Source organism: Bos indicus x Bos taurus, chromosome 9 (assembly GCF_003369695.1).
Source record: "Bos indicus x Bos taurus breed Angus x Brahman F1 hybrid chromosome 9, Bos_hybrid_MaternalHap_v2.0, whole genome shotgun sequence".
NCBI lineage: Eukaryota > Metazoa > Chordata > Mammalia > Artiodactyla > Bovidae > Bos > Bos indicus x Bos taurus.
In genome coordinates this window covers 87,421,873-87,432,742 of record NC_040084.1, presented here as the reverse complement: position 1 = coordinate 87,432,742, position 10,870 = coordinate 87,421,873, and the positions used below count along the sequence as shown (strand labels likewise).

Genomic DNA, 10,870 nt, shown 5'->3' with positions numbered 1-10,870 from the left:
TTCAAGATCAGAGGAGAGGGGATGACAGAGGATGGGACAGTTGGATGCCATCACTAATGCGATATACATGAGTTTGAGTAAGCTCTGGGAGTTGGTGATGGACAGGGAAGCCTGGCGTGCTGCAGTCCATGAGGTGGCAAAGAGTCAGACATGACTGAGTGACTGAACTGAACTGGAAGTGCAGAAGGAGAAATTACTCCCACACTCATATGGGACCCAGTGTGTTACTAACACCACACACAGGAACGGTAGCATGATCATGGCCCCCGTGCTGTGAAGTGATGCTCCAAGGACCAGGCAATTAATAGACACCTGTCTCAGGTCCTGCTAGCAGTGGTTGTCTCTGGGTCCACAGATCCACTCAGTGTCCATTGCACACGTCCTGGACTTCTGACATGAATGCACAGTCTGTGTTGTTAGTAAACTGCCATGGGTGAGGTACCAGAGTCGTGGATTCCACATTCATTCTTCTCACCCTGACTCCCCATCCCCCGATAGTACATGGAGACAGTATCACTCCTGGAGGAAATAATGGAAACGAGTACCAACCTACAATCTCCCTAGGCCTGCAGAGCTCTGGTCCCTATCTTATCTCCACTGAATTACCACTGAGGTCCTAGGTTCCCTCTAATGGTACATATGACACATTTCAGGCTTCACAGACCCTAGGTCTCTGCTGCAACTGCTGTCCTGGCACAAAAGCAGTCACAATTGATGAATGATGAGTGTGGCTAGACCTGCTTCTTGGGCAGATGACCCAACAGAACCAGTGACATCATAGCTTCCTGTGTTCAGAAAGGTGCTACATGCTGTAGGTGGCATTTTACTTGGAGGCTCACAACACAGACTCCTGGTGTCCTGAAGAAAGGACATACCACTTGCAGTGAGAAAGCCCATACCATTCAGTGCGGCTCCTGGTATGGTCCTGGGGCCTGGCAGAGACGAGGCCTCTGGTCATGGAATGTCAGAGTTGCCCATCATGATCTGGGTTCACCAACCCCAACCATTAGTTCAGATAGGCCAGCCGTCATAGGATAGAAGTGATTATGTGGCTTGGCATAACCAGGGCCACAGGGAACAAATAAGATGTGCCAGCAGGTCACCTAGGCCTGACACCAGAGTTGATACAGGTGTGCTCACACCTGTGGCTTCATGCAGTGTCCCCTATGGCTCCTTGAACCAAGGAAGCCAGACTACAGCAGAGGTGGCGCATTAGCCCATAACAGCCAGATCCACACTCCTATCACAGTCCCACCACCAGAAGCTACAAGGCAGGACACGGTAAGTTTCTGGTTCATAAACAGACAACTGAGGCAGCTCTTGGATGCTTCTCTACGGGATGGGTCACTCATTACTGGGGTCAGAAACCAGGACAGTGGACAAGTCTGGTTCTCAGTTGATTTACACATTATATTTGGCTCCTGCTGCTCCACAAATGTGCAAGCTCCTTTTGCACCCAGAGACAGATACCAAATGGCCTAAAGAGACCTCGAGATTCACTTTCTTCTGCAGAAAAAAAATCTGTCAACTCCTACCTTAATCAATAACCATAATAGGCTGCTGCTGTCCCAATTCCTAGACACTATGAATGTGGGACCAAAGGGTAGAAGTGGGGATGCCCAGCCTCACCCTCGAGCCCTGTGTCATACTCTGGGAAACCCTGTTCCTGTCCCTCCTAAGTTAGGTCCTGGGGGTCTGGTCGGGGGGTTTTGCTGGGTGAGTTATCAGACAGAGGGATAAGATGCCAGTTGAGAGAGGGCATGTTTAGATTCTCTTCAAGAAATAGGAAGCTGTTGGAGGCCCTGGGCTTCTTGGGACCATGGAAAAGTGGGTAATAAATGGTCTTGTAACCAAAAGGGCTCTAGGGGGCCTTAGTGGGAAAGACCTGCTGCCCCATGGTCTCTGTCTGCCTCTTGTTTGTAGAAAAGTTTCAGTCAGCCAGGCCTCCTGTGAGTCTCAAAACAGTGGTTTAAGAGTTAAGGATTAGAACATGTGAAGATGGAGAAACGAATACTCCTTGTGCTGGGAAACTGGTAACAATTTAGACTGTGACCAGCCACATAGCAGTGTCATGAAATTATCAGTTCCCTGAAAGATAACAAAGAGCTGACACAAGCCTCAAGTTTTCTCTACAGGAAGCAGACCCCCAGCACATAAAAACTGCTGGCTCCAAGCACGAAGACCCCCAGACTGGTTGAAACCCTAAGCTTGGTGGTGCTCAAACGTTCGCCTTGTGCCAACCACCCTGACTGCCCACAAGACGCTGATGCGCCCCGCAGCAGCCACCTCTGCCCCCTTTCTAACCTGGAAACTTGGAGATGGTCTGAGGACATTAGGTCACCATTTCCCAGGGCTCCTGAACAAACCAGCTTCTCCTTTTTCACCACTTGTTAACTTCACCAGTGGTAGCATATGAGTCATAACCAGCTTCAATTAGTAACAGCCTGAGCTGTCTGGGAGGAGCTTTGACTCCAGGGAGGCGCTGATCAATGGCTAGGCATTGAGAGCCTTTTGCGCAATGCATGTGTAATTTTTCTTTTAATAAATTGAATTATTTAATTTTTTCAAGTGTTTTAAAAAATCCATTTTATACTTAAGCCAGCCTTGAAGACAAGCACAAAATCTGTTTACCTTTTTTTTTTTTACCCAACACAACTCAGGCACCCATTCTGTGCATAGCACTGTTCTAGGTGTGGTAAAAGGGATTCTTAACCTCAAAACATGACTGCACCTTCTGGAATTGTGTTATCTCCTTTTCCAGAAAGTAAAAATAAATAAAATCATCATTGTTTACTATTGACCTGCCCCAAATCCACTTCTGGCTCTGAGAAATGCTGCTGCTGCTGCTAAGTCGCTTCAGTCGTGTCCGACTCTGTGTGACCCCATAGACTGCAGCCCACCAGGCTCCCCTGTCCCTGGGATTCTCCAGGCAAGAACACTGGAGTGGGTTGCCATGTCCTTCTCCAATGCATGAAAGTGAAAGTGAAGTCTCCGAGTCGTGTCCAACTCTTAGCAACCCCATGGACTACAGCCTACCAGGCTCCTCCGTCCATGGGATTTTCCAGGCAAGAGTACTGGAGTGGGGTGCCATATGCTAGGATCTGCCAAATTTAAGATGTTTCTGTCAATTCCACTCCAACTTTCCCCAAAGTAAGAAGGCAGAACCCCTCTTTATTAAAAAAAAAAATTAAAAAGGCAATTTTTCATGAAAGAGTAGTTTTGTGTTTCTACAGTATTTTTCTCTTTTTTTTGCTTCTATCTCTTAAGTTTTCTTCCTCCAACACTGCCTTTTCCTGTACAAGGCAACAGCATTTTTTCATTTTTCTTTTCCTAAGACAAAGTATTTTATCTTATACACAAATAATTCCCAAGACTAGTAATAAATATTAAAAAAAAAAAAAAAGAAGAAAAAGAAGAAAGAAACTTAAGGGTTTCCCTGGTGGCTCAGCAGGTAATGAATCCACCTGCAATGCAGGAGACCCCAGTTCAATTCCTGAGTCAGAAAGATCTCCTGGAAAAGGGAGAGGCTACCCACTCCAGTATTCTTGAGCTTCCCTGGTGCCTTAGATGGTAAAGAATCCACCTACAATGTGGAAGACCTGGGTTCGATCCCTGGGTTGGGAAGATCCCCGAGAGAAGGGAAAGGCTACCCACTCCAGTATTCAACCCTGGAGAATTCCACGGACTGTATAGTCCATGGGGTCGCAAAGACTCGGACATGACTGAGCAACTAAGCCTGGCACATTCAAGGGTGAACAACTACATTACTTTGATGAAATAAAAACTAAAAGGCACTTGGCACTAAGCTAGTCCAAGTATTTGTGTTGAAACAATTTTAAAAACTATTTATTTTATAACACTGTTTAAAACTTTCTTGGTCAAAAAATTTATACAAACATTTTCAGGAAACCTAATGAAAGTGATATCTAGAAAATATTCCACATCATTAAGTCTGTCTTAGAAAGTTCAGGTGCTATGGCATTCCTAAGGCACAGTGTTCTGGAAGACAATGTGCTTCTGCGGTGCTGGGTGATGTATGTGACTGACGGCTCCAAGTGGGCCTCAGCAGGCACCGTCCCCCTGATGCTGGGGGACTGTGAGAGGACAGTCAGACACAGACCCCCAGGCTGCATGGAACCCTGTGAGACACTGGGCCAGCTGCTGGAACTGGGCTTCTCCTCCGAATCTAAGGCCCAGCACAAGCCATCACAGCAAATGGTCATCAGGACAGTTGATAGGCTGGGGTATTTGATGACCGTCTTTCATATCTCTAAAGAGCCGACATCCGTGTAGGGTATTTGACCCAGAGCCATGAGCTCCTACACTACCACTCTGAAGGCCCACACATCACTAGCACTGGAGAACTAAAATAAATTATTCTTTTCATATCTATCTTTTTTTGGCTGTATTGGGTCTTAGTTGTGGCACTTGGGATCTTTTTGCAGCATGAAGACTCTTAGTTGCAACATGCTGACTTCTTAGTTGTAGCATGCGGGATCCAGTTCCCGGACCAAGGATCAAATCGGGCCCCTTCACTGGAAGTGTGGAGTCTTAGCGACTGGATCACCAGGGAAGTCCGGAGACCTCATTCTTAACCAGACGTTCATGAGCCATCCATTGATCCCACGTTTTCATTGTCCCCCACACAGTGAGAGTCCATTGGGAACAAGACTCTGGAGAGGGGCTATCTGTACTCTTAACTTGAGGTTGTCATCAATGGCAGAGCTCCTAGCAGCCAGGTCTTTGTGGAACACTTCTCTTCTGACCAGGTAGACCTTGTGGTCTGACCTTGTGGACCAGGTCCTGTTGAGAAATTGCCTGTGGATTATTGGCCTCTACTAATTTGTGCTGCAGGCTTCCCTGGTGGCTCAAACAGTAAAGAATCTGCCTGCAATTCAGGAGACCCGAGTTTGGTCTCTGGGCTGGAAAGATCACCTGGAGAAGGGAATGGCCACCCACTCCATTATTCCTGCCTGAAGAACTCCTCGGACAGAAGAGCTTGGCAGGCTACAGTCCATGGGGTGGCAAGAATCGGACAGGGCTGACTGACTAATACACACACAGACACACAATTTGCAATGCTGTGAAAACTATTTACGATTCTCCCAATTCATGTAAGGCAATATCACCAGGGGTTTTCTCTGTCTTCTATACACACAAGGGAAATAGGAGGAAGATTTCTGTGATGAAGATCTCATAGCTTGCAACGTTCAGTGAGTATTGTCACCTGAATTTCAGAACTTAATCTCTGTTTTTACAAATGATTGCTGTTCTTTATTTGGATCTTTTTCATCTACATAAATCCCATGGAAAATATGCCCTAAACTACCTTCTTGGAGTACATCCTCTCTGTTGATAGAGTTATCCTCTCCTTGGATATTTCAGTATCCTTCACCTTAGCTCTGGCCTCCAAAAGAGTGGCACTTCTCAAAACACTCCTCTACCCACCCAGGAGGTAGGATAACGGGATGGAAGTACCATTGTTGGGTGTATCTCCTCTCAGATACTGAGTCATCTGGGACATGGCTGAGACAACCCTTGGGAACTACTGGACACTGATGCTGTCTTCCAGTTCAATTCTTGTCATACTGTGAAGGTGCAAAACAGCTAATATTATTACTACAAGATATATAACTGCACAGCAAACCCCTGTGCTGATATAAAACACACGGGTAGAAGAAGCTGGAGCTGCATGAACAGGATCATAAATAGTTCTGCTTTTTTGTAGCCCATTTTCCTTCCTTTCAAATTTTTGAAGAAGGGAAGTTTTTGAAGAATTTACTGTCAAGTTGAGCTGCACTTAGTATCATAACCTCATCATCTACTTTGCAGAAAAGGAAAGCTAGAGCCAAATCACTGATATAGTGCGTGGAAATCCCCCAACCCCGTTGCTCCCCGCACCCCCACCCCAAGCAAGCAGAAATGCTGACCTGGGGCAGGTCCACGAAACTGTCTACCTGGAAACCTGCTTATCTTCAACTTGGACTCTGCAGGCCAAGTGAAAGGCAGGACATCTGTTTCGCTGGGTACGAATAGGTTAAAGGATAGGCGTAGTGTCCAACAAGATCACTTCTCTAATAAAAAAAAGTTCTGCATCTAGACCAATGAGTCAGCGCACCTCGTCCCCGATCAGGAAGAGGCTCACACCCGCCTCCGGGATTGGGGATGGAGCGGCGCCGCGGAGCCAAGGGGTCGGGGGTGGAGCCGCGCAGCAGGGCCCGGGATCGGGGAAGAAACCGCGCTGCGGAGCCCGGGGATCACGGGTGGGGCCGCGCAGCGGAGCCTCGGGGTCGGAGGTGGAGCCTTGCAGCGGAGCCCCGGGTTCGGAGAGGAGCCGAACCACGGAGTCTCGGGAATCCGGGAGGAGCCGCGCCGCGGAGCCCCGGGATCGCAGGTGGAGGCGCACCGCTGAGTCTCGGGGATCTGGGAGGTGCAGCGCCGCGAAGCCCCGGGATCGCGGGTGGAGCCGCACAGCGGAGTCTCGGGGGGTCGCGGATGCAGCCGCGCCGCGGAGCCCCGGGATCGGAGAGGAGCCGCGCCGCGGAGCCCGGGGGCCGGGAGTGGAGCCAGCAGCTGCGGCTCGGACAGGAGCAACTCAAGCACGTTTCAGCCTGGAGCGCGCCGCCGCCGCCTCCTGGGCACCCGAGTCTGCTCTGCGTTTATAACTTACCGCCGGGAAAGAGCGCTGGTCCTTCAAGGGCCGGGAGATGGAGGGACCAGAAGGGTCTCTGTTGCACAGGTCGGGGCGGGAGGGTGTGCTTTTCGGGGTGGGTCTGGGTCCCTTCTCCCTGGGAAGGCCGACTGGTCCCAAACGGCCCTGCTCCAGGGCTCCCACTTCCCAGGGGCAGGCTGGACCCTTGGGGGGTTTCAACCTCATTTCCCGCCGCGTCCCAGCCCCCTCTTCTCCCAGCGTCACCTCCCAAACTCCCCGCATTACTACTACACCCAAGGCACCCCTGTTATGGCCCAGAGAGCCGGCAAGAAGCCGGGAGGAGCCTCCGAGGAGCAAAGGGGCCGAGGGAAGGGAAAGAGGAGGTGGCGGCGGCGACACGCTGCAAGAAGTTTCGCGAAGCCCCACGGACACCACCCCCATCCCCCTTCCGCCATCCAACCTCCTCGCGTTCCCCAGCAGGTTCATCCCCGAACTCACCGCTGGACGTCCCGCTGAACAACACAATCAGAAGCAAAACGAGGAAGTCAAGACTGCTCTTGGAGCCACCCATTTCTCCCTTTGCCACCTGGATCCCAATTTTGCAGGAGTGCGAGGCTGCCAAGTAAGAACCCGCGATCCTCTCCCGCTAGCCCGCAGCTGTGGCCTGGACCTCCGCCTTTGCGCTGACTGCCTGGGAGGCCCCTCCGCCGACAGGCCCCGCCCAGGTTACCGCTAGGAGGCTCCTCGACCGGGTCTGGGAGGGGAACTCCTGCCAGCTCCCTCACTCAACTTCCCTGCCTTCCTGTAAAGCAGCCTACCCGCCTTTTACACCCGGCGCCCACGTACGCTGGTTACAGGAGACTGCAACGCTCTTGTTCCTTCAATTCAGTTCAGTTCAGTCGCTCACTCGTGTCCGACTCTTTGCGACCCCATGGACTGCAGCACGCCAGGCCTCCCTGTCCATCACCAACTCCTGCAGTTTACTCAAACTCATGTCCACTGAGTCGGTGATGCCATGCAACCATCTCATCCTCTGTTGTCCCGTCTCCTCCCGCCTTCAATCTTTCCCAGCGTCAGGGTCTTTTCCAGTGAGTCAGTTCTTTGCATCAGGTGGCCAAAGGATTGGAGTTTCAGCTTCAGCATCAGTCCTTCCAACGAATATTCAGTACTGATTTCCTCTAGGATGGACTGGTTGGATCTTCTTGCAGTCCAAGAGTCTTCTCCAACACCACAGTTCAAAAGCATCAATTCTTCCACGCTCAGCTTTCTTTACAGTTCAACTCTCACATCCATACATGACTATTGGAAAAAACATAGCTTTGACTAGACGGACCTTTGTTGGCAAAGTAATGTCTCTGCTTTTTAATATGCTGTATAGGTAGGTTGTAACTTTTCTTCCAAGGAGCAAGCGTTTTTTAATTACATGGCTGCAGTCACCACATGCAGTGATTTTGGAGCCCAAGAATATAAAGTCTCTAACTGTTTCCTTGTTTCCCCATCCATTTGCCATGAAGTGATGGGGCCAGATGCCATGATCTTCGTTTTCTGAGTGTTGAGCTTTAAGCCAACTTTTTCACTCTCCTCTTTCACTTTCATCAAGAGGCTCTTTAGTTCTTCTTCACTTTCTGCCATAAGGGTGGTGTCATCTGCATATCTGAGGTTATTGATATTTCTCCCAGCAATCTTGATTCCAATTTGTGTTTCCTCCAGCCCAGCGTTTCTGATGATGTACTCTGCATATAAGTTAAATAAGCAGGGTGATAATATATAGCCTTGATGTACTCTTTTCCCAATTTGGAACCACTCTGTTGTTCCATGTCCAGTTCTAACTGTTGCTTCCTGACCTCCATACAGATTTCTCAAGAGGCAGGTCAGGCGGTCTGGTATTCCCACTTCTTAAAGAATTTTCCACAGTTTGTTGTGATCCATACAGTCAAAGGCTTTGGCGTAGTCAATAAAGCAGAAGTAGATGTTTTTCTGGAACTCTCTTGTTTTTTCGATGATCTTTCTTCCTTACCTTGTTCCTTATCAGATCGGGGCACTCAGGCCAGTCCTTGGAGTTGGGAGGAGACAAGGGACAAAAGAAAATACCAGTTCAGGCCACTGGGTTGGGTCAGTCAGTGGACAAGCTTGTCCCTAAGTATCTGAATAGTCAGGGCATCGGTCGTAGTGAAGAAATCCCACCAGAGTCACCATCTGTTACAGAAAGGGGGACTCCTTGAGGGTGTGAGAGTGCGCTTTTGTCTAACACTGGGAAATGAGTTGTTCCATGCTGTCAAAGCAAGAGGCTTTTTTTGGGAAGGGGCTACAGGGCGGAGAGCAGCAGGGTAAGAGAACCCAGGAGAACTGCTCTGCCACATGGCTTGTAGTCTCAGGTTCTTTGGTGATGGAGTTAGTTTCTGGGTCATCTCTGGCCAATCATTCTGACTCAGGGTCGTCCCTGGTGACAGAAATGTGTTCTGGTGAGCTTTATTGATATTTCTGAGAGTTTATTTATATAGGGCTTACTTTCCCTTAACCCAATTAAATCCAGCTCAGTTACAAATTCATTTTCATGTAAAGACAGAAGCAGAAATCTCCTTGTTTTACTGCTTCGGTTTTAAAAATGCTATTTTTCCTCCTCACTCTGGGGGACCACAGATGGATCAGATGGTTCCTGAGAATCCAAGTGAAAGACTTACATTTTGGAAGGGAGAAATGCAAGTTCCCTTTTTTGTTTGTTTTGTTTTTAAAGTCTTCCAAAAGGACTGTTCACTGTTCACTGTTCAGTGACTGCAGCCATGAAATTAAAAGATGCTTGCTCCTTGGAAGAAAAGCTATGACACACCTAGACAGCATACTAAAAAGCAGAGATATCACTTTGCCAACAAAGGTCCCTATAGTCAAAGCTATGGTTTTTTCAGTAGTCATGTATGGATGTGAGAGTTGGACCATAAAGAAGGCTGAACACTGAAGAATTGATGCTTTTGAGCTGTGGTGTTGCAGAAGACTCTTGAGAGTCCCTTGGACAGCAAGGAAATCAAACCAGTCAATCCTAAAGGTAATCAGTCCTGAATATCATTGGAAGGACTGATGCTGAAGTTGAAGCTCCAATACTTTGGCCACCTGATGTGAAGAGCCAACTCACTGGAAAAGACCTGGGAAAGATGCTGGGAAAGATTGAAGGCAGGAGGAGAAGGGGATGACAGGGGACCAGATGGTTGGATGGCATCACTGACTCAATCGACATGAGTGTGAACAAGCTCCAGGAGATGGTGAAGGACAAGGAAGCCTGGTTCTTGCAGTCCATGGGGTCGCAAAGAGTCAGACATGACTGAGTGACTGAACAACAAGTAACCCATGCCCACAATTGTACCAGAGATTTGCAGGAGCAATTGGACAGAGAAAAGTACATAAAACAAAAATGCTTTTAAATTCACTGACTGAGAGAACCTACCAATGACAGAAAATTAACAAACAAGAAACAAAGAGAGGGTCTTACTGGGAAGTGGCCTCTGGGGCACTTTGTCCAGCCCAGCCCAGCTCTTCTCTCAAGGGGGCCAGTGGGAACCTCAAGCCTGAAGTGGGGACACAAAACAAACAAGTGGTGGTGAAAAAGGTGACCCAACAGGGAGTCTCTTGGATGTAAAAGGACAGGAGTGTAGATATGAGGACCAAGGGAGAGCAAAAGGGAGGAGGGACAGAAAAGACTGAAAAACGGAAAGGGAGTCATTGCCTTTTCAACCCCTGCGCCTGCGGGTGTCTATTTATTCAGGCACCAACCTGCAGGCTTCCAGAAAGGGCCAGTGAGGGAGGGAGCACCCTGTCCACTGCCCACTGGGGTGATCAAGCCCAGAAACCAGCCCCTTGTACATCGGCTGTGGGCCTGCAGCCCAGAGGTGGGATTCTCACCCACGCATAAACCAGCATATAGAAATCTGCCACTTCACTGAGTTCCCAATGGGACTTCTCTTGGCGGCAGGAAAATAGAAGTGAGAATATTGGTATGATCAGACGTCCAGCCACTACCTAATAAGAGGTTTGAACCTCTATCATTCTCACAAATCTCCTATGAGGCAGAACCTGCTGGACCAAGACCTGCAGGGTATGAGGTGGGTCTCTCCCACCACCTTGTCACCCATCAAAGTGAGCTATTGACAGCCAGAGGGAGCTTTGTCTCCTAAGTTGAGAGGAGTGAGGCTGTCCTTGCCAAGATCCACTCTATCAGAAGGATAAGGC

At 49.0% G+C, this 10,870-nt stretch overlaps 1 pseudogene; it reads right to left on the bottom strand.

The window, feature by feature from the left end:
* Positions 1-3,977: 3,977 nt before the first annotated feature.
* On the bottom strand, positions 3,978-7,138 carry LOC113898757 (annotated as a pseudogene).
* Between the last annotated feature and the right edge of the window lie 3,732 nt (positions 7,139-10,870).